Source organism: Paramisgurnus dabryanus, chromosome 2, assembly GCF_030506205.2.
Source record: "Paramisgurnus dabryanus chromosome 2, PD_genome_1.1, whole genome shotgun sequence".
Lineage (NCBI taxonomy): Eukaryota > Metazoa > Chordata > Actinopteri > Cypriniformes > Cobitidae > Paramisgurnus > Paramisgurnus dabryanus.
The window spans coordinates 11,025,557-11,046,514 of record NC_133338.1 but is presented as its reverse complement, the minus strand read 5'-3'; the positions used below and the strand labels follow the sequence as shown (position 1 = coordinate 11,046,514).

The following is a 20,958-nucleotide window of genomic DNA, read 5'->3' as shown; positions in this document are numbered from 1 at the left end:
GCATTCGCGTGAGGACGAGAAGGAGGAGTCGGCTGAGCAGGGAGACGATGAGATGCTGGACGAGGGTCTCGGCATGTCTTCGGATACAGAGGAGGACCCGATAGACAGAGTCTGTGCGAAGCACGTTGTCCTCACCGAGGCAGAACAGGCGGAAGAGGAGGACAGTCCTGCCCTGCAAGATGTGCTGATGAGCCATCTGCATCTGCCAGGTATAGAGGAAGTGGAGGCACTGGCTTTGCTCCTCCTAGAACTGGCCGACAACAGCGACTACCACTTAGTGCCTGCTGACCTCAGGCAGAAGATCGCCGCCGCCGCCAGCTCTCTCCATGACCACGACAAGACTGCCGCCCGTTTCGTGAAGCGGTATGAGTCCAGGTGGGGATACACCTTGTTCGGTCGGTGCCTTGGGGCAGACTCTCCCGAGACCAGAGCAGCCCAGAAGACCAAGTTTGGCTGCATGAGGTACGCTCAGGCGGCACAGGTGACCGAGGACAGTCGCCTGCTCTACCTCCTCCTCAAGATGCTTAAGAACAGAGCGCCAGCCAATCAGCTCACCTCCCCCAGCAAGGTCACGGCTTCTTTAAAGGCACAGTACAAGAGGATTGCAGACCGAGTCCGAGACGACCCCATCCTTGGCGGTCTCGCCATTCCACTGCCCAACTTGAACGCCAAGTCCATCTCGACCTTCACTGCCAGGGAGGAGAAAAAGGCCAACTACGGGGCGACGGTACTGCCGAAGGTGACGCCTCACCTGAAAGTGCTGTCAGATGCACCCTTCCCAGAAGCTCCTGCGCTGCCAACATCCCTCCCACCGCCAGACCGGCCTCAGGTCCAGTACCAGCACATTCATCACAAGGCTGGAAAAAGGCGTGGTGAGAAGCGGAGGTAAGTTGTCATAAGCACTTTTCTTCACCTGTTGGCTGTTGAAAGCAAATAGCACACATGTCATATCAATCCTCATTAAATGTTTATTTTATATTTCCAGATTATTTGTTGAAGAGCCAGAGTGTGTGCCTCCTGTGAACCGGCCCGTTCAGCCCACGGCGGCGTCGTCCTCCTCCACTCGGCCAAAGCCTGCTGCACTCACCTTTGGATCACCCCCTGTGTCTGCAGCACCCATACTGCTGGTTCTTCCCGCACAGCCACAGGCTCCCTCCATCCTGTTTCGTGGGCCATCGTGCAGCCAAACCTTTGTACCTCCTGCACCAACAGTTAAGGCATTCATGCCAAACAAGTCCTTGCGGCCATGTGGGGCTTGCCACGTTCCTAATTGTGGTGGACAGCGGAAAAGGTACACACCTTCCAAGGACAAAGTGGCTGGAAGCACCCAGAAAATATTTTCCTACTGTCCATCCACTAGGAAATCCACCACCTCTGGGTTTGACAATGTGCTGTACGATAGCTTTGAACATTTTAAAAGTGTGGTGGATGTGGAGTTGGAAAAGAGTAGAACTGTGTAAATAGATGTAAATAACTTTGTAAATAACTAATTTGTGTGATGCCATTTCTCCTGTGCCATCTGTTGGAGAGAGAAAGAGGATTGTTTGTTTGTTTGTTTGTGTGTCTGTTTGTTTGTTTGTTTTTTAAAGTTGTTCAGAGTTTTTAAAACATACTTTTTAAAGTGTAAAGTTGTTTAAAGTTTTTTAAAAGATAATCTATTTATTTATATAGTTCAAAAAACGCACTTTACAGTTTTACTTAAGAATGTTCTTGTGTTTGTTTTTATTATTATTTATGTTGCTGTTTAAGTGCACTTTGTAGTATCTTTTTTATGCAAACAAGTTCTGGCCTATGTTCAATATCAAGGTCAATCTACCTCATTCATCTTAAACTCAATCAGTTCTGATCTAACACAATCAGTTTACATACCCTTTAATGGTTGTTCATGTTCAGATAATCTGTGTTTTTGTCATGCCTGTTGTTTGTTTGTCTTTGTCAGCTTCGTGTCTTTGTGATGTTTGTATGTCTTTGTCTGCTTATGTTTATCAAAAGTTTGCCAAAGAAAACGCAAAAAAATTAAGAGACAGGAATGGCTTGAGCCTTTATTTGTTGATTGTTGAGTTTGTGGATAATCCTGTTCTTTTTTGGGCTTTGGCCTGTACAAACCAGTTGTTAATTTTAAGCTTAAGTGCAAGTTTGTGTTTTTAATTGTTAAGTGTTTTGATTATTATTAATGTTATTTATGTGTGCGTGTCCTTGTGATGTTTGTATGTCTGTCAGCTCCATGTTTAACTAAATGCTTGCAAATGGTAGTAAATGTTTGTCTCTCGTCTTGTCTCGTGTTCTCGCTCGTAGATCTGTACCTTGTCGTGGTGAGCGAGCTTTAAACTAAACAGATCTGGTTTACTTGTGTTTTCATGCATTGCCTTTTAAATGAAACACATTTTGGGTGAAAAATAAAAGTTGTAAAAGTATTTCAAGTATTTTGGAGTCTCTGTATGCTTGGGTTTCAGAAGGGGTGAGATAGTGTAAAATAAAACACATCAAAGCAATTAGAAGTCTTCCAGACAAAGTGAGAGTGCACTGATACATTACAACCTTTCTTAATTCAGTCCAAAAAATATAAAACACTTTTTTACTTGTCTATATGAATCTCATCAGCTACATCAACTTAAACTATGAAAATAATAAACAAAGCATTCAACAGATTAGTGGTTTTTAATAAACTAGACAATTTCTGTAAATAACACTTCAGTACGTTGACCAGCAGATGGCGCCATCAGCTTTGATCACTTTCGATCGATCCCAGGGTTGAGCAATATGTACATGCGGGGGTCGTGAGCCATTCCCAGGCGGTCTCCCATCCAAGTACTAACCAGGCCCGACCCTGCTTGGCTTCCGAGATCAGACGAAAGCGGGCGTGCTCAGGGTGGTGTGGCCGTAAGCGAGTGCTGACTCGATTCGATAGAAACTTCAAGACTTATGTGGCAACGCCAAGACATCAGTGAACGCTTACAGAAAGAACATATTCATGGGAAAAAATGACATAAATAATTAATTAATTAAATGTTTACAGCACCTGGTATTCCCAGGCAGTCTCCCATCCAAGTACTAACCAGGCCCGACCCTGCTTGGCTTCCGAGATCAGACAAGAGCGGGCATGCTCAGGGTGGTGTGGCCGTAAGCGAGTGCCGACTCGATTCGATAGACACTTCAAGACTTATGTGGCAACGCTATGCCATGGGAGAACGCTTACAGAAAGAACGCATTCATGGGAAAAAATGACATAAATAATTAATTAATTAAATGCTTACAGCACCTGGTATTCCCAGGCGGTCTCCCATCCAAGTACAAACCAGGCCCGACCCTCCTTGGCTTCCGAGATCAGACGAGAGTGGGCATGCTCAGGGTGGTGTGGCCGTAAGCGAGTGCCGACTCGATTCGATAGACACTTCAAGACTTATGTGGCAACGCCATGACATCAGTGAACGCTTACAGAAAGAACATATTCAGGGGAAAAAATAAAAAAAATAATTAATTAATTAAATGCTTACAGCACCTGGTATTCCCAGGCGGTCTTCCATCCAAGTACTAACCAGGCCCGACCCTTCTTGGCTTCCGAGATCAGACGAGAGCGGGCGTGCTCAGGGTGGTGTGGCCGTAAGCGAGTGCGGACTCGATTCGAGAGACACTTCAAAACTAATGTGGCAACGCGATGCCATGGGAGAACGCTTACAGAAAGGACATAAATAAAAATGACATCAATAAAAGGACATGGGAAAAAATGACATAAATAAATATTTAATTAATTATATGCTTACAGCACCTGGTATTCCCAGGCGGTCTCCCATCCAAGTACTAACCAGGCCCGACCCTGCTTGGCTTCCGAGATCAGACGAGAGCGGGCGTGCTCAGGGTGGTGTGGCCGTAAGCGAGTGCTGACTCGATTCGAGAGACACTTCAAGACTAATGTGGTAACGCCATGACATCGGTGAACGCTTACAGAAAGGACGCATTCATGGGAAAAAATGACATAAATAATTAATTAATTAATTAAATGCTTACAGCACCTGGTATTTCCAGGCGGTCTCCCATGCAAGTACTAACCAGGCCCGACCCTGCTTGGTTTCCGAGATCAGACAAGAGCGGGCGTGCTCAGGGTGGTGTGGCCGTAAGCGAGTGCTGACTCGATTCGATAGACACTTCAAGACTTATGTGGCAACGCCATGACATCAGTGAACGCTTACAGAAAGAACGCATTCATGGGAAAAATGACATAAAGAATTAATTAACCCTCTGGGGTCCGACCCTTTTGGGACACTGTCAGAGGTTCTGACATGCTCTCACGTTTGGTCTTTTTTCAGTTGCTCTAAAACACATTAATGGCTAATATCACATAACACTGTATTCAGCACAAACTGTGCTATAATAATATGTAAGATTAATGTATGTACATGTTTGTATTTTTAAGTAAATGATGTTTATGCGTGGTTAGTAAAAAAAGAAAACAAAAAGTTGCTGAAATAAGGCCAAGGAACACATCCTAAACATTTGTAAACAAGCAAAAAAGGTATCTACTCTTGTAGAGTAGAGAATTTGCTACAAAAAGATGTAAAAACCATTTAACCCACTCACTCACATGAAACAATACATTGATTTAACTTTTGTAAGACACCTTTTGCTGTGCAAAGGCAATATGCAAGGGCGGGTCAATGGTCATGAATATTGATGTGTTTCACACCAGAGACCCAACCCCCTAATGGCTCAGTGAGGAATGTTGGGACAAAAGAATGAATGCGGGGAGACTTAAAGGAGCATTTCACCCATATAAGCATTAATCTTTATTGAAAGTGTGTCATATTTGTAGTCGAAATGTAACATACATTTAGAATTTGGTGCTTATTTGACAGAGAAAAGGGGTTTGTACGCTCACCCCCTCAACAAAGATATTGGACTTCCTTCTTTCAATGATGCAAAATGATGATTTTTACATCATTGAAAGAAGGAAGTGCAACACTGAAATCTGTATTTCTCCTGTCTCAGCAGCAACTGAGGAAATGATGCATGACCATTCAAAAACATGACTGGGGTTCTAACTATACAAAGTTTAATGCAAATGGGTGAAGTGTCCCTTTAAAGAGAGAATATTTTGCTTGTAGTTTAAAAAAATAGGTTACAGTAAAGTACAAAAGACTTAAGACTTTATTTTTATCTGAAATTAGTAAAATAAAAGTCTTATAGGGTTGCAAAAAATGCTAAAAACATGAACAATACAATAGAGTTAAAAAGCTTTATTGTAATTATCAATAAAGAAGCATCATTGTAATTATAAATAATAAAGTAACAATACATGTAACAATATTCTATATGACCAGTACAATATGGCTCTAATTAAAAGAAAATTATTCTAAATGTCAGCTATGAATGTACAGTTTGGTGTGCATCTAAAAATACTTCACAATATAAAAAATAATGTATACATTTGTAAACCATCACACACTGTAACTCTTTGAGAATGGAGTTAAATGTTGTCGTGCCATTGTTCAAAACAGTTCCTATTTAACTGAACACACAATAGAACATTACATGTTTTTGGTCTTCTGGGTGACTCATGTGTGCACATTCCATGAAATAGTGCAGTATCTCTCTCTTGACATTACTCTGGCAGGAAAAGGCACGGAGAAAACATCGTCCTGTCTCCAGTAGTGCCTGATGGAGATCATCTTTAGTGCAGGAAAGAAACGCAAAGTGTGTGGAACCACATCAATATCAGCCTCTGTTTTCCATGACAGAATGGACCTGCTGCTGCTTGCCTGGATGTTGGTCTTGACTCTTTTTGCAACAGGTGCCTTATCACTGTCAGTAAATCTGTAAATAAATAAATAAATAGTTTCGGTAAATAAATGGTTTCGGACCAATTTTAACATCACAGTTGATATGCGGCCAGGTCTCTGGATTTTTTAGGCTTCTCCACCTTTATATATAATAATTTAATTAAAAGAAACGTTGAGACATTGATAAATTATAAAAGAAAGACGTTTAACCTATCGCACGAGTCCACCACGCACATTTACAATGCACCTGTTGCAACGGTGTTTAGCGTCTCCGCCAGCAGCAGGACCAGCGCATCGGGGAATATGAAGAACTGAATAAAAACCTTAAATACTGTGCATAATCTATAAAAGACTTCTTTCGGTAGTCATGTAAAAAATGCGGTGTAAAGCCTTGAATTTTAATTGATGCATAGCGAATGTGTAAGGTAAGGTTGCATGTTTATTTCGTTTTGTTTTGATTTATTATTTTTCTGCACCCCGCCGCGACTGCGAGCAACAGAGCAGCCCCCCTCCGCTTTTAAAAAAATAGTGTTGATAATAAACATTTAAACTAACATTGTTATATGCTGAAAATATATATATTATATAGACGTTATTGTAGGCAAGTGAATTGTTGATTTGAGAGGCTCATTTGATCAAACAAGTCGTCGACGTTAGCTGTCCGCCGCTATCCGCTTGGTCATTATCAAAAACCTTAATTTATAGTAATAATATATATAAAAGATATTTTATAATTTTGACAGTTAAAACTGAACTGTTTAATTGCTGCAATAGTCATACAGCTGTTAGGAATCTGTTTTGTTATTTCTGCGGATTTCTTTTGCAAAATCTATGCGGAATTATTTTAAATGTTTTAAAAAGATCTAAGAGAATGGGAGCTGTGGATATTACAAAACAATAAAATATTTTATAATATAGGCCTATAAAATGTATATAATATTATATAAATGGCTGTAACGTGTAATAAAAATACTGAAGTAAACAGAAGTTCTTCACTAAAAGAATGATCGTATTTTTAATCGTGATCAAATTTTTTCCTGTAATCGTGCAGCCCTAATAGAACCTTATTCCAAGGGGACGAAATGTAAGTTACACTTTATGAATTTCGGGTTCGTTTCTGCATGCCCCCGTGCGTCTTGTATTTTCCAAATTACTAAGCAAAATATCAGTAATAGTCTACTAATAAAACAGAAAATCCCGCAAATGTGACTTACCCTGTATGAATGTCCGTCGCATTTCTGCAAATGCCCGCTGAAGAGGAGAGAGATTCCTATAAGTTTTTAATAATTAAAATAATGTATTCTGCACAGTACCAAACTTATAAAGCAATACTAAGGCGGTAAAGCATAGTTGAGATAAGATAATTGGGTACATAGATGCGCTGTATATCTTTGTTAACGGGCCATTACCGGACATATTTATGGCTAAACATTAACACATTACATATCTCCGGACACATTTACAGCACATCGATACTGCATCGATACATTTACACCCGAACAGATAGTAGCGTAAACAAGACTTGTTGAGGCATAAACGCTAGTCAAAATATATTCTAAATAGTGATATTGTTTTATGACATATTGTATATTTACATTACACTATACAATCATACTGTTTAACGCATGACATATCTCCGGGCGCATTTACAGCACATCATTACACCCGAGCAAATAATCACGTAAAGAAGCCTTATTGATAAGTCGGCATGAACACTATAGTTATAGTAGTGATATTGCTTTATAACATATTCCCATTACACTAATCAGCATACGGTTTAATGTAAAAACTATCATTTTAATGTAAATTCAAGTTACGAGACGTTTATATAAAGTCATTATGAATATCTGCTTGCAAATAGTCAGTATACAGTATATAAAAGTTTACATCACACAACATTTCAACAAATGTAGGTAAAACTTACTCTTCAGAAATTATATCCTCAGCTGGAAGTCGCTCTTCAAAATAAAAACGTTCATCGTCGGAGTCCTGCTCTTCGTCTGAAGAAACTGTGAACTCTTCCTCGCTGTCCAGAAGCATCTGTAGAGCTTCCTCACCTGTAAAGCGTGTCATTTCATTTTCTCAGCGCATCGATAAGTGAATGAAACTGTCAAAACTTGCTGCTTCTCAAAGCATTGTTTGGGGGCGTTGATCTTGTTTGCATAGCCCGCATCAGGTAATTTCCATATGAATGGCGCGCACGCGGGTAGGTGGGATCACATTAGTGCTAATGAGGTTGAGCAAGAAAAACTGTACCTCTCTTTACTTACATGTCGATTACACAAACAGACAATGAGTTCTTCAGATTTTAATTACATCATGTAAAAGTAGACATTTCAGGCTTTCTTTAGACACATGTATCATGTTCGTGTGACAAGTATTGGCGGAGTTATCAGTTCATGTTTGTAACGTGTTTGAGGAAGATGGTCAAGGAGACAGAGATGTCGAAATGCACTCCCTGTTTATTTTCTTTATTTGCCAAAAGCACACGGTTTTGTTGTTATTATGAAGGCACTCACATTAAAGTAGACACTTCACAGTTTCTAATGATGTATTACATGTATGTGTATGATTATGAATGACGGAGTATTTTAAGTGGATGTCACAGGAAACAGGAAAAAATGCGTCAAAACGCGGCCCCGCGTTTTTGGACCCCAGGGGGTTAATTGCTTACAGCACCTGGTATTCCCAGGCGGTCTCCCATCCAAGTACTAACCAGGCCCGACCCTGCTTGGCTTCCGAGATCAGACGAGAGCGGGCGTGCTCAGGGTGGTGTGGCCGTAAGCGAGTGCTGACTCGATTCGAGAGACACTTCAAAACTAATGTGGCAACGCCATGCCATGGGAGAACGCTTACAGAAAGGACGCATTCATGGGAAAAAATGACATAAATAAATATTTAATTAATTATATGCTTACAGCACCTGGTATTCCCAGGCGGTCTCCCATCCAAGTACTAACCAGGCCCGACCCTGCTTGGCTTCCTAGATCAGACGAGAGCGGGCGTGCTCAGGGTGGTGTGGCCGTAAGCGAGTGCTGACTCGATTCGAGAGACACTTCAAGACTAATGTGGTAACGCCATGACATCGGTGAACGCTTACAGAAAGGACGCATTCATGGGAAAAAATGACATAAATAATTAATTAATTAATTAAATGCTTACAGCACCTGGTATTTCCAGGCGGTCTCCCATCCAAGTACTAACCAGGCCCGACCCTGCTTGGCTTCCGAGATCAGACGAGAGCGGGCGTGCTCAGGGTGGTGTGGCCGTAAGCGAGTGCTGACTCGATTCGATAGACACTTCAAGACTTATGTGGCAACGCCATGACATCAGTGAACGCTTACAGAAAGGACGCATTCATGGGAAAAAATGACATAAACAATTAATTAATAAAATGCTTACAGCACCTGGTATTCCCAGGCGGTCTCCCATCCAAGTACTAACCAGGCCCGACCCTGCTTGACTTCCGAGATCAGACGAGAGCGGGCGTGCTCAGGGTGGTGTGGCCGTAAGCGAGTGCTGACTCGATTCGAGAGACACTTCAAGACAAATGTGGCAACGCAATGACATCAGTAAATGCTTACAGAAAGGACGCATTTATAGGAAAAAATGACATAAATAAATATTTAATTAATTAAATGCTTACAGCACCTGGTATTTCCAGGCGGTCTCCCATCCAAGTACTAACCAGGCCCGACCCTGCTTGGCTTCCGAGATCAGACGAGAGTGGGCATGCTCAGGGTGGTGTGGCCGTAAGCGAGTGCCGACTCGATTCGATAGACACTTCAAGACTTATGTGACAACGCCATGGCATCGTTGAACGCTTACAGAAAGGACGCCATTCATGGGAAAAAATGACATAAATAATTAATTAATTAATTACAGCACCAGGTATTCCCAGGCGGTCTCCCATCCAAGTACTAACCAGGCCCGACCCTGCTTGGCTTCCGAGATCAGACGAGAGCGGGCGTGCTCAGGGTGGTGTGGCCGTAAGCGAGGGCTGACTCGATTCGATAGACACTTCAAGACTTATGTGGCAACGCCATGACATCAGTGAACGCTTACCGAAAGAACGCATTCATGGGAAAAAATGACATAAATAATTAATTAATTGCTTACAGCACCTGGAATTCCCAGGCGGTCTCCCATCCAAGTTCTAACCAGGCCCGACCCTGCTTGGCTTCCGAGATCAGACGAGAGCGGGCGTGCTTTTTTTTTATTTTATTTTTTTTTTTTTTTATTGTTATTTCATGTAAAATACATCAGCATACAAAAAATGTAATTTTTTTAAGGAAACATTTCATAAGTCACATCGCAGAAGCATCTTTTCCACACATTCAGAACACAATTTTAAACCAAGAAACTAAAACAAAAGTTCATCTTCTCCTAGCATGTTAAAAAGCTTTTGATTAAAAACACCTATAACATCTTTGGTAAAGATTTTGTAAAAGTCCCCCATCTTGTTCTCCAATTTAAAATAATTGTACAACATTTCCACATAGTCTTCTACCATCTGCTTAAAAAGCACCCATAGGTTCAAAATAAAATTCCTGTGTCTTGCTACATTCCTTCTTTTCCATATTGCTTTTTTCGCTATGATTAACAACAAATTCACAAGTTTCCTGTTTTCTTTGTTCTCTGTCATTCCCAGCATAAAAAATCTCTTCCAGTCAGTTTCCTCTTCATTTTCTCTTAATTCTGTGACAACTTCTTTAAGTTCATTAAAAAATGGGTTCAGCTTTTCACAGAATAAAAACAGATGTAACATACCTTCATCCTCTTTTTTACAGACTTTACACTGGGCATTTGTTTGTTTGTTCATTGCACAGAGTTTCATTTCAGTAAAAATTACATTATGTCTGATAAAATAGTCAAAACATTCCAAGTCCACATTTAACCACTTCCATGTTCTATTTTTCCAAATGTCCTTTTCATCAAGTTCATTAAAGTGTCTTAGCCACATCTGGTTAGCAACAGGTGCTTTAAAAACTCTATTTGTAAAAAAATCATAAAACATTTTCACTGTTCCCAAAATAAAATTAACCCTTTTGTCTTTACATTTTAAAAACACCATCATTTTATCTTCCTTTCCCTCCCTTTTATTTATCACTTCTAACCACTGTCTTGGAATTGCTTTCTTAACTTCCTCATATTGGTTTATTAAAGTTGTCACATTAAAATCTTCCTTCTCATCCTCCATTGCATCAATAATGACCTGGATTGGTAAAAATCCTTCTTTAACTTCCCACAAGATGTCTCTGACTTTTACGATCCCCACTTGTAACCACTTCTTATAATAAATGTCTTTCTCATTTATTTTGATTTTATCATTTAAAAACAGAGGCTGATTTAAAATCCTTTCCCTCCCCTCTGGATTAAAATCCACCTCAGTTAAAAAAAGCCTCCATGCATTTAAAACCTCCTTATAAAACTGTGGAATCCCTTCCATCATCCAGGCTTTTAACTTCATCCATAAAGTGTCTTCTTCAAGCTTAAAACCTCCACATTTGTTTAAATAAAAACCCACCAATTTCTTCCACTCAGCTTTGTTTTTGTCATCTAGATATTTTCTAACCACTTTCCAAAAAATCAATCTTCTCTCCATCCCTCCCAACGTTTGCTCCCACAAGTTGTTGACAGCCTCTTTCTCGTTTTTTGCTAAAATAACACCTAATATCTTCATCTCTTGTACCTCCTTGAACTTAACAACCCCTGTTAAAACCTCTGTTGTTCCAAACTTCATATATACTGTTTTATCCTCATTCAGTTTTGCACCTGAGCCCATACAGTAGCATTTCATTTTTTCCATTACTTCTTTTACGCTTTCTATATTCTCAACTACAATTGTCGTGTCATCTGCATATTGGAATATTCTTGTTAATTCCTCTTTGTCTTCTAATTCTATTCCATTTATATGTTTTCCTCTGTTAATTAGAAGCCCTAGGGGTTCTGCCACCAAAGAGTACAGCTGTGCTGAGAGTGGACACCCTTGTCTAATAGATCTTAAAACTTTAAAGGGTTGAGTTAAAAAACCATTACATTTTACCTTAGTTAAAATGTCAGTATATAAAACTGAAATCCATTTTATGAATTTCTGCCCAAAGCCAAATTGTTTTAGAACTGCAAATAAGAATCTGTGTTCCACTCTATCAAATGCCTTCTCAAAGTCCATGCTTATTATATATGCGCTTTTACCCTTTTCTTTTATATACCACGTTATGTCTCTAATGCTGCTTGTAATATCTGCTATATCTCTTCCCATTACTCCGTAAGCTTGATTAGTTTCAATTATATTGGGCAGTACCTGTTTTAGTCTATTTGCTAAAACTTTAGCTAAAACTTTAAGGTCTATGTTTAGCATTGTGATTGGTCTATAATTTTTCAAGTCTGTTTTATTTCCTTTTTTCTTATATATAATTTTCATTAGACCTAACCCCATTCTTGGGTGCACTTTTCCTTTTTCAAAGATCTCTTCATAAACCTCTTTTAAAATAATACTTATTTTTCCTTTAAAAGCTTTATAAAACTCATTCCCAATGCCGTCTATACCTGGGCTTTTCTTCGTTCCTAATTGATTGATGGCTTCTATAATTTCTTCTGTTGTAATATCTTTTTCACAATCATTTTTGTCTTCTTTATCAACTTTTCTCGTTATTTGTTGTAATAAGATTTTTCTTTTTGTCTCATCTCCTTCTTCTGATGTAAAAAGTTCCTCATAAAACTGGTTTACCTCTTTTAAAATACCCTCTGTACTTAATATCACTTTTCCTTCTTTGTTTCTGAGTTCTTTAATTATTCCTGCCTTCCCCCTACTTTTCTCAAGGTTTAAAAAGAACTTGTTGCATTTTTCTCCTTCTACTGTGTATTTCGCTTTGCTTCTTAGCATCGCCCCTTTGTACTTTTCTTCTTCTATTTTCTTTAGTTTTTCCTCCACTTCAATTACTCTTTGTATGTTTACCTCATTTTTGTTTAACTCCTCTTTTAATGTTTTTCTTATTTCTTCCTCTTTTATTCTTTTCACCTTTTGCAACAATTTACTATAGCTCATTGCATATTTCCTAATGTCATATTTCATGTTTTCCCACCATTGTCTTTTATCTTCTATATACATAAGGTCTGTTTTTCCTTCATCTAATATATTTTCTATCTCTTTTTTAAAATGCTGTTCCTTTAAAACTTCAGTGTTTAAAATCCATACCCCTGGTCCCTTCATTTCTCCTTTAAAATCCATTCTCATTAACACCATTTTGTGATCACTTAAAGTTGTTTCTTTATAAAACACTCCATCAATAAAACATTCCAAATTCCTGGTGCTTAAAAAGTGGTCTATTCTAGTTTGACACATAAAATTCCCCACCAGCTGTCTTCTTGTATATTCCCTCTTTTTTTCATTTCTCTCCCTCCACACATCAATCATGTTTTTTTTCCCCATCAACGACCTTAACTCCTTTCTACCTCCATCTGATTTAAAGATCATTCCATTAGCCATGTCCATTTTACTAAAAACAGTGTTAAAATCCCCCGCAATCATTACCCTCTCCCATTTTTCAACTACTTCAGCTATAACATTAAAATATCTTTTCTTTTCTATTTCTTCATTTGGAGCATGTACGTTTACTAAAATAAAATCATCTTCTTCCATCTTAATTTCTACTGCCATGCATTTCCCTTTTGTGTCATTATACATTAGTTTTGTCTTGATACCTCTATCTTGTCTTATTAACACCGCCACTCCTCCTCCCATTTTTCCCTCTCCATTATTAAAAAATAATTCTCCTTCCCATCTTCTTTTAAAATCCTCCATTACACTTTCTTTCCAGTTTGTCTCTTGCAATAAAATCACATCTTCATCTCTACACAGTTCCTTAACTTTTTCAAATTTCACACCATTCATTTATCCCCTTGCATTAAAGCTCACAATTTTTAACACCATTAAATAAAAAGAAAAAAAGAAAAACTTTTGCATCAACATTTTGTTAGTCAATTTTCCTCCCCTGCCTTTTCACTTCTTCCACAGTCTTGTATCTCTTCAGAACTTTGTTTCCACATTTTATTTTTAGCTTTCTCTAAATTTGGTTTTACCTTAATTTTTCTCCTTCTTTTGTTGGTTGTTCCCAACGTGCTGTCTTCGTCAATGTTTTCACTGTCTTTGTCCTCTCCTTCCTACTCCCCAGTTTGTTCTTTCTCCTTTGGCTCCTTCGTTTTAATTTGTTGAGTATCGTTTTCCTCCATCAAATCCTCCATTTCCTCGCTTTCCTGTGTTAATTCAGTCTTTTCAATCTCGTTGTCATTGTCCTCTCCTTGTGTCACTCCAGTATTCTCATTTTGCTCCTCACTTTTCTGTGTTAATTCAGTCTTTTCAATCTCGTTGTCATTGTCCTCTCCTTGTGTTGCTCCAATGTCCTCACGTTGCTCCTCTTCGCTGTCTGTTTCATGCATCTGCCCGCTATCCTGCTCTTCTTCCTGTTGATGGTCTCTATACCAGCATTCGCACTTGTCCAGTGCACGCTTGCAGTCCGGACACCTCACTACCTTGCAGTCCCTCGCAAAGTGGCCTGTTTCCTCGCATTTAAAGCATTTAAAATCCGGACAGTCCTTCATCATGTGTTCAGGGCTCATACACAACCTGCAGGTTCTCACCTGCTGGCTATGTATCACTCTGAAGTATTGAGGACCTTCTCCCGTTTCAAGTCTAGTGCTGTAGGGCAAGGAGGCCACTTCTTTTGGGAACCGTACCTTCAGGAACCTTGTTCCATCCTCTATGTGGGTGCCGTTGTAGAATCGTCTCCTTATCTGTGAGATGGGAGTTACCCCCCATCCCTCCAGCTTCTGTAATATCTCGCCGTCGTCCAGGTATGCGGGCAGATGCATAAAAGAGACAACAAAATCTTTATTATTCAACTTTTTAATTTCACAAATCTTTCCTTTAATCATTAGTCCTCCATCCAACTTTTCAATATCTTCCTCCTTTTCAAAGGTAATTTCATATTCTTTCATCATTTTGGGCCTTACCGCTAGTATGCTTGTAACGTCCATCTTGTCAAGCAATGCCTGAATTATGTCCTCTGGTTTTCCTTCATGCACCTCTGCCAGATCAACTACCACCGTTGCTTCTTTAGTGTAGTATCTTTTATGTCTCCTTTCCGGGCCATCCTTATCTCGTTATCTTTTTTCCAGTCCGTTTTCCATTTGCTGATGCGTTCCTCGCTCTAAATCCATGTCTGTTGCTGTTATATTGTCCATTCCTCAAAGGAACAAGCAACAACACACAAAAAAACTAAAACGATCCCTCCCAAACAGCTAAGCTGTTGGGAGGACAAGTAACAAAATAACAAAAAACAAACAAACAAAAAAACCTTTTAGGACTAAATAAACACAAATAGAAAAACTCAAACGTGTGGAGGGCCTTTCCCTCTCTACTGCAGCCTCACACTTCCTTGTTGCTCTCTAGCGCCCTCAGGGTGGTGTGGCCGTAAGCGAGTGCTGACTCTATTCGAGAGACACTTCAAAACTAATGTGGCAACGCAATGACATCAGTAAAAGCTTACAGAAAGGACGCATTCATAGGAAAAAATGACATAAATAAATATTTAATTAATTAAATGCTTACAGTACCTGGTATTCCCAGGCGGTCTCCCATCCAAGTACTAACCAGGCCAGACCCTGCTTGGCTTCCGAGATCAGACGAGAGTGGGCGTGCTCAGGGAGGTGTGGCCGTAAGCGAGTGCTGACTCGATTCGAGAGACACTTCAAAACTAATGTGGCAACGCCATGCCATGGGAGAACGCTTACAGAAAGGACACATTCATGGGAAAAAATGACATAAATAATTAATTAATTAAATGCTTACAGCACCTGGTATTTCCAGGCGATCTCCCATCCAAGTACTAACCAGGCCCGACCCTGCTTGGCTTCCGAGATCAGACGAGAGCGACCGTGCTCAGGGTGGTGTGGCCGTAAGCGAGTGCTGTCTCGATTCGAGAGACACTTCAAGACTGATGTGGCAACGCCATGACATCAGTAAAAGCTTACAGAAAGAACGCATTCATGGGAAAAAATGACATAAATAATTAATTAATTAATTGCTTGCTTACAGCACCTGGTATTCCCAGGCAGTCTCCCATTCAAGTACTAACCAGGCCCGACCCTGCTTGGCTTCCGAGATCAGACGAGAGCGGGCTTGCTCAGGATGGTGTGGCCGTAAGAGAGTGCTGACTCGATTCGAGAGACACTTCAAAACTAATGTGGCAACGCCATGCCATGGGAGAACGCTTACAGAAAGGACGCATTCATGGGAAAAAATGACATAAATAAATATTTAATTAATTGCTTACAGCACCTGGTATTCCCAGGCGGTCTCCCATTCAAGTACTAACCAGGCCCGACCCTGCTTGGCTTCCGAGATCAGACGAGAGCGGGCGTGCTCAGGGTGGTGTGGCCGTAAACGAGTGCTGAATCGATTCGAGAGACACTTCAAGACTTATGTGGCAACGCCATGACATCAGTGAACGCTTACAGAAAGAACGCATTCATGGGAAAAAATGACATAAATAATTAATTGATTAAATGCTTACAGCACCTGGTATTCCCAGGCGGTTTCCCATCCAAGTACTAACCAGGCCTGACCCTGCTTGGCTTCCGAGATCAGACGAAAGCGGGCGTGCTCAGGATGGTGTGGCCGTAAGCGAGTGCTGACTCGATTCGAGAGACACTTCAAAACTAATGTGGCAACGCCATGCCATGGGAGATTGCTTGCAGAAAGGACGCATTCATGGGAAAAAATGACATAAATAAATATTTAATTAATTAAATGCTTACAGCACCTGGTATCCCCAGGCGGTCTCCCATCCAAGTACTAACCAGGCCCGACCCTGCTTGGCTTCCGAGATCAGACGAGAGCGGCGTGCTCAGGGTGGTGTGGCCGTAAGCGAGTGCTGATTCGATTCGAGAGACACTTCAAGACTTATGTGGCAATGCCATGCCATGGGAGAACGCTTACAGAAAGAACGCATTCATGGGAAAAAATGACATAAATAATTAATTAATTAAATGCTTACAGCACCTGGTATTCCCAGGCGGTCTCCCATCCAAGTACAAACCAGGCCCGACCCTGCTTGGCTTCCGAGATCAGACGAGAGTGGGCATGCTCAGGGTGGTGTGGCCGTAAGCGAGTGCCGACTCGATTCGATAGACACTTCAAGACTTATGTGGCAACGCCATGACATCAGTGAACGCTTACAGAAAGAACATATTCATGGGAAAAAATAACATAAATAATTAATTAATTAAATGCTTACAGCACCTGGTATTCCCAGGCGGTCTCCCATCCAAGTACTAACCAGGCCCGATCCTGCTTGGCTTCCGAGATCAGACGAGAGCGGGCGTGCTCAGGGTGGTGTGGCCGTAAGCGAGTGCTGACTCGATTCGAGAGACACTTCAAGACTAATGTGGTAACGCCATGACATCGGTGAACGCTTACAGAAAGGACGCATTCATGGGAAAAAATGACATAAATAATTAATTAATAAAATGCTTACAGGACCTGGTATTCCCAGGCGGTCTCCCATCCAAGTACTAACCAGGCCCGACCCTGCTTGACTTCCGAGATCAGACGAGAGCGGGCGTGCTCAGGGTGGTGTGGCCGTAAGCGAGTGCTGACTCGATTCGAGAGACACTTCAAGACAAATGTGGCAACGCAATGACATCAGTAAATGCTTACAGAAAGGACGCATTTATAGGAAAAAATGACATAAATAAATATTTAATTAATTAAATGCTTACAGCACCTGGTATTTCCAGGCGGTCTCCCATCCAAGTACTAACCAGGCCCGACCCTGCTTGGCTTCCGAGATCAGACGAGAGTGGGCATGCTCAGGGTGGTGTGGCCGTAAGCGAGTGCCGACTCGATTCGATAGACACTTCAAGACTTATGTGGCAACGCCATGACATCGTTGAACGCTTACAGAAAGGATGCATTCATGGGAAAAAATGACATAAATAATTAATTAATTAATTAAATAATTACAGCAATAGGTATTCCCAGGCGGTCTCCCATCCAAGTACTAACCATGCCCGACCCTGCTTGGCTTCCGAGATCAGACGAGAGCGGGCGTGCTCAGGGTGGTGTGGCCGTAAGCGAGTGCTGACTCGATTCGATAGACACTTCAAGACTTATGTGGCAACGCCATGACATCAGTGAACGCTTACAGAAAGAACGCATTCATGGGAAAAAATGACATAAATAATTAATTAATTAATTAATTGCTTACAGCACCTGGAATTCCCAGGCGGTCTCCCATCCAAGTTCTAACCAGACCCGACCCTGCTTGGCTTCCGAGATCAGACGAGAGCGGGCGTGCTTTTTTTTTTTTTTTTTTTTTTTTACAGCACCTGGTATTCCCAGGCGGTCTCCCCTCCAAGTACTAACCGGGCCCGATCCTGCTTGGCTTACAAGATCAGACGAGAGCGGGCGTGCTTTTTTTTTTTTTTTTTTTTTTTTTTTTTTTTTACAGCACCTGGTATTCCCAGGCGGTCTCCCCTCCAAGTACTAACCGGGCCCGATCCTGCTTGGCTTACAAGATCAGACGAGAGCGGGCGTGCTCAGGGTGGTGTGGCCGTAAGCGAGTGCTGACTCTATTCGAGAGACACTTCAAAACTAATGTGGCAACGCAATGACATCAGTAAAAGCTTACAGAAAGAACGCATTCATGGGAAAAAATGACATAAATAATTAATTAATTAATTAATTGCTTACAGCACCTGGAATTCCCAGGCGGTCTCCCATCCAAGTTCTAACCAGACCCGACCCTGCTTGGCTTCCGAGATCAGACGAGAGCGGGCGTGCTTTTTTTTTTTTTTTTTTTTTTTTTACAGCACCTGGTATTCCCAGGCGGTCTCCCCTCCAAGTACTAACCGGGCCCGATCCTGCTTGGCTTACAAGATCAGACGAGAGCGGGCGTGCTCAGGGTGGTGTGGCCGTAAGCGAGTGCTGACTCTATTCGAGAGACACTTCAAAACTAATGTGGCAACGCAATGACATCAGTAAAAGCTTACAGAAAGGACGCATTCATAGGAAAAAATGACATAAATAAATATTTAATTAATTAAATGCTTACAGTACCTGGTATTCCCAGGCGGTCTCCCATCCAAGTACTAACCAGGCCAGACCCTGCTTGGCTTCCGAGATCAGACGAGAGCGGGCGTGCTCAGGGTGGTGTGGCCGTAAGCGAGTGCTGACTCGATTCGAGAGACACTTCAAAACTAATGTGGCAACGCCATGCCATGGGAGAACGCTTACAGAAAGGACACATTCATGGGAAAAAATGACATAAATAATTAATTAATTAAATGCTTACAGCACCTGGTATTTCCAGGCGATCTCCCATCCAAGTACTAACCAGGCCCGACCCTGCTTGGCTTCCGAGATCAGACGAGAGCGGCCGTGCTCAGGGTGGTGTGGCCGTAAGCGAGTGCTGTCTCGATTCGAGAGACACTTCAAGACTGATGTGGCAACGCCATGACATCAGTAAAAGCTTACAGAAAGAACGCATTCATGGGAAAAAATGACATAAATAATTAATTAATTAATTGCTTGCTTACAGCACCTGGTATTCCCAGGCAGTCTCCCATTCAAGTACTAACCAGGCCCGACCCTGCTTGGCTTCCGAGATCAGACGAGAGCGGGCTTGCTCAGGATGGTGTGGCCGTAAGCGAGTGCTGACTCGATTCGAGAGACACTTCAAAACTAATGTGGCAACGCCATGCCATGGGAGAACGCTTACAGAAAGGACGCATTCATGGGAAAAAATGACATAAATAAATATTTAATTAATTAAATGCTTACAGCACCTGGTATTCCCAGGCGGTCTCCCATTCAAGTACTAACCAGGCCTGACCCTGCTTGGCTTCCGAGATCAGACGAAAGCGGGCGTGCTCAGGGTGGTGTGGCCGTAAGCGAGTGCTGACTCGATTCGAGAGACACTTCAAAACTAATGTGGCAACGCCATGCCATGGGAGATTGCTTACAGAAAGGACGCATTCATGGGAAAAAATGACATAAATAAATATTTAATTAATTAAATGCTTACAGCACCTGGTATCCCCAGGCGGTCTCCCATCCAAGTACTAACCAGGCCCGACCCTGCTTGGCTTCCGAGATCAGACGAGAGCGGGCGTGCTCAGGGTGGTGTGGCCGTAAGCGAGTGCTGATTCGATTCGAGAGACACTTCAAGACTTATGTGGCAATGCCATGCCATGGGAGAACGCTTACAGAAAGAACGCATTCATGGGAAAAAATGACATAAATAATTAATTAATTAAATGCTTACAGCACCTGGTATTCCCAGGCGGTCTCCCATCCAAGTACAAACCAGGCCCCACTCTGCTTGGCTTCCGAGATCAGACGAGAGTGGGCATGCTCAGGGTGGTGTGGCCGTAAGCGAGTGCCGACTCGATTCGATAGACACTTCAAGACTTATGTGGCAACGCCATGACATCAGTGAACGCTTACAGAAAGAACATATTCATGGGAAAAAATAACATAAATAATTAATTAATTAAATGCTTACAGCACCTGGTATTCCCAGGCGGTCTCCTATCCAAGTACTAACCAGGCCCGATCCTGCTTGGCTTCCGAGATCAGACGAGAGCGGGCGTGCTCAGGGTGGTGTGGCTGTAAGCGAGTGCTGACTCGATTCGAGAGACACTTCAAGACTAATGTGGTAACGCCATGACATCGGTGAACGCTTACAGAAAGGACGCATTCATGGGAAAAAATGACATAAATAATTAATTAATTAATTAAATGCTTACAGCACCTGGTACTTCCAGGCGGTCTCCCATCCAAGTACTAACCAGGCCCGACCCTGCTTGGCTTCCGAGATCAGACGAGAGCGGGCGTGCTCAGGGTGGGTGGCCGTAAGCGAGTGCTGACTCGATTCGATAGACACTTCAAGACTTATGTGGCAACGCCATGACATCAGTGAACGCTTACAGAAAGGACGCATTCATGGGAAAAAATGACATAAACAATTAATTAATAAAATGCTTACAGCACCTGGTATTCCCAGGCGGTCTCCCATCCAAGTATTAACCAGGCCCGACCCTGCTTGACTTCCGAGATCAGACGAGAGCGGGCGTGCTCAGGGTGGTGTGGCCGTAAGCGAGTGCTGACTCGATTCGAGAG

At 41.7% G+C, this 20,958-nt stretch overlaps 10 non-coding genes and 23 pseudogenes across 10 annotated transcripts; all 33 read right to left on the bottom strand.

The window, feature by feature from the left end:
- Positions 1-3,007: 3,007 nt before the first annotated feature.
- Positions 3,008-3,126, bottom strand: LOC135784490 (5S ribosomal RNA; annotated as a pseudogene).
- Positions 3,127-3,247: 121 nt separating this feature from the next.
- Positions 3,248-3,366, bottom strand: LOC135784579 (5S ribosomal RNA; annotated as a pseudogene).
- Positions 3,367-3,487: 121 nt separating this feature from the next.
- Positions 3,488-3,606, bottom strand: LOC135784126 (5S ribosomal RNA; annotated as a pseudogene).
- A 148-nt stretch (positions 3,607-3,754) lies between these two features.
- On the bottom strand, positions 3,755-3,873 carry LOC135784102 (5S ribosomal RNA). Its single transcript, XR_010545982.1, has one exon. It is a non-coding gene; the product is annotated as a 5S ribosomal RNA (ribosomal RNA).
- Positions 3,874-3,998: 125 nt separating this feature from the next.
- On the bottom strand, positions 3,999-4,117 carry LOC135784588 (5S ribosomal RNA; annotated as a pseudogene).
- Positions 4,118-8,441: 4,324 nt separating this feature from the next.
- LOC135784089 (5S ribosomal RNA) lies at positions 8,442-8,560 on the bottom strand. The gene has a single exon (XR_010545979.1). It is a non-coding gene; the product is annotated as a 5S ribosomal RNA (ribosomal RNA).
- A 125-nt stretch (positions 8,561-8,685) lies between these two features.
- LOC135784022 (5S ribosomal RNA) lies at positions 8,686-8,804 on the bottom strand (annotated as a pseudogene).
- Positions 8,805-8,929: 125 nt separating this feature from the next.
- On the bottom strand, positions 8,930-9,048 carry LOC135785185 (5S ribosomal RNA). Its single transcript, XR_010546491.1, has one exon. It is a non-coding gene; the product is annotated as a 5S ribosomal RNA (ribosomal RNA).
- A 121-nt stretch (positions 9,049-9,169) lies between these two features.
- LOC135783975 (5S ribosomal RNA) lies at positions 9,170-9,288 on the bottom strand. The gene has a single exon (XR_010545957.1). It is a non-coding gene; the product is annotated as a 5S ribosomal RNA (ribosomal RNA).
- Positions 9,289-9,413: 125 nt separating this feature from the next.
- On the bottom strand, positions 9,414-9,532 carry LOC135784438 (5S ribosomal RNA; annotated as a pseudogene).
- Positions 9,533-9,650: 118 nt separating this feature from the next.
- Positions 9,651-9,769, bottom strand: LOC135783843 (5S ribosomal RNA). The gene has a single exon (XR_010545846.1). It is a non-coding gene; the product is annotated as a 5S ribosomal RNA (ribosomal RNA).
- Positions 9,770-15,377: 5,608 nt separating this feature from the next.
- Positions 15,378-15,496, bottom strand: LOC135784567 (5S ribosomal RNA; annotated as a pseudogene).
- Positions 15,497-15,617: 121 nt separating this feature from the next.
- On the bottom strand, positions 15,618-15,736 carry LOC135784535 (5S ribosomal RNA; annotated as a pseudogene).
- A 125-nt stretch (positions 15,737-15,861) lies between these two features.
- LOC135784540 (5S ribosomal RNA) lies at positions 15,862-15,980 on the bottom strand (annotated as a pseudogene).
- Positions 15,981-16,101: 121 nt separating this feature from the next.
- Positions 16,102-16,220, bottom strand: LOC135785137 (5S ribosomal RNA). Its single transcript, XR_010546444.1, has one exon. It is a non-coding gene; the product is annotated as a 5S ribosomal RNA (ribosomal RNA).
- A 121-nt stretch (positions 16,221-16,341) lies between these two features.
- LOC135784442 (5S ribosomal RNA) lies at positions 16,342-16,460 on the bottom strand (annotated as a pseudogene).
- A 125-nt stretch (positions 16,461-16,585) lies between these two features.
- Positions 16,586-16,703, bottom strand: LOC135784443 (5S ribosomal RNA; annotated as a pseudogene).
- Positions 16,704-16,824: 121 nt separating this feature from the next.
- LOC135784357 (5S ribosomal RNA) lies at positions 16,825-16,943 on the bottom strand (annotated as a pseudogene).
- A 121-nt stretch (positions 16,944-17,064) lies between these two features.
- Positions 17,065-17,183, bottom strand: LOC135785212 (5S ribosomal RNA). The gene has a single exon (XR_010546516.1). It is a non-coding gene; the product is annotated as a 5S ribosomal RNA (ribosomal RNA).
- A 121-nt stretch (positions 17,184-17,304) lies between these two features.
- On the bottom strand, positions 17,305-17,423 carry LOC135785169 (5S ribosomal RNA). The gene has a single exon (XR_010546476.1). It is a non-coding gene; the product is annotated as a 5S ribosomal RNA (ribosomal RNA).
- Positions 17,424-17,548: 125 nt separating this feature from the next.
- Positions 17,549-17,667, bottom strand: LOC135784437 (5S ribosomal RNA; annotated as a pseudogene).
- A 125-nt stretch (positions 17,668-17,792) lies between these two features.
- On the bottom strand, positions 17,793-17,911 carry LOC135784576 (5S ribosomal RNA; annotated as a pseudogene).
- A 366-nt stretch (positions 17,912-18,277) lies between these two features.
- On the bottom strand, positions 18,278-18,396 carry LOC135784712 (5S ribosomal RNA; annotated as a pseudogene).
- Positions 18,397-18,638: 242 nt separating this feature from the next.
- Positions 18,639-18,757, bottom strand: LOC135784711 (5S ribosomal RNA; annotated as a pseudogene).
- A 125-nt stretch (positions 18,758-18,882) lies between these two features.
- LOC135784188 (5S ribosomal RNA) lies at positions 18,883-19,001 on the bottom strand (annotated as a pseudogene).
- Positions 19,002-19,122: 121 nt separating this feature from the next.
- On the bottom strand, positions 19,123-19,241 carry LOC135784447 (5S ribosomal RNA; annotated as a pseudogene).
- Positions 19,242-19,366: 125 nt separating this feature from the next.
- On the bottom strand, positions 19,367-19,485 carry LOC135784434 (5S ribosomal RNA; annotated as a pseudogene).
- Positions 19,486-19,610: 125 nt separating this feature from the next.
- Positions 19,611-19,729, bottom strand: LOC135784286 (5S ribosomal RNA; annotated as a pseudogene).
- Positions 19,730-19,854: 125 nt separating this feature from the next.
- On the bottom strand, positions 19,855-19,973 carry LOC135783846 (5S ribosomal RNA). The gene has a single exon (XR_010545849.1). It is a non-coding gene; the product is annotated as a 5S ribosomal RNA (ribosomal RNA).
- Positions 19,974-20,094: 121 nt separating this feature from the next.
- On the bottom strand, positions 20,095-20,213 carry LOC135784560 (5S ribosomal RNA; annotated as a pseudogene).
- Positions 20,214-20,334: 121 nt separating this feature from the next.
- Positions 20,335-20,453, bottom strand: LOC135784219 (5S ribosomal RNA; annotated as a pseudogene).
- Positions 20,454-20,578: 125 nt separating this feature from the next.
- On the bottom strand, positions 20,579-20,696 carry LOC135784507 (5S ribosomal RNA; annotated as a pseudogene).
- Positions 20,697-20,817: 121 nt separating this feature from the next.
- On the bottom strand, positions 20,818-20,936 carry LOC135785024 (5S ribosomal RNA). The gene has a single exon (XR_010546337.1). It is a non-coding gene; the product is annotated as a 5S ribosomal RNA (ribosomal RNA).
- Positions 20,937-20,958: the final 22 nt, after the last annotated feature.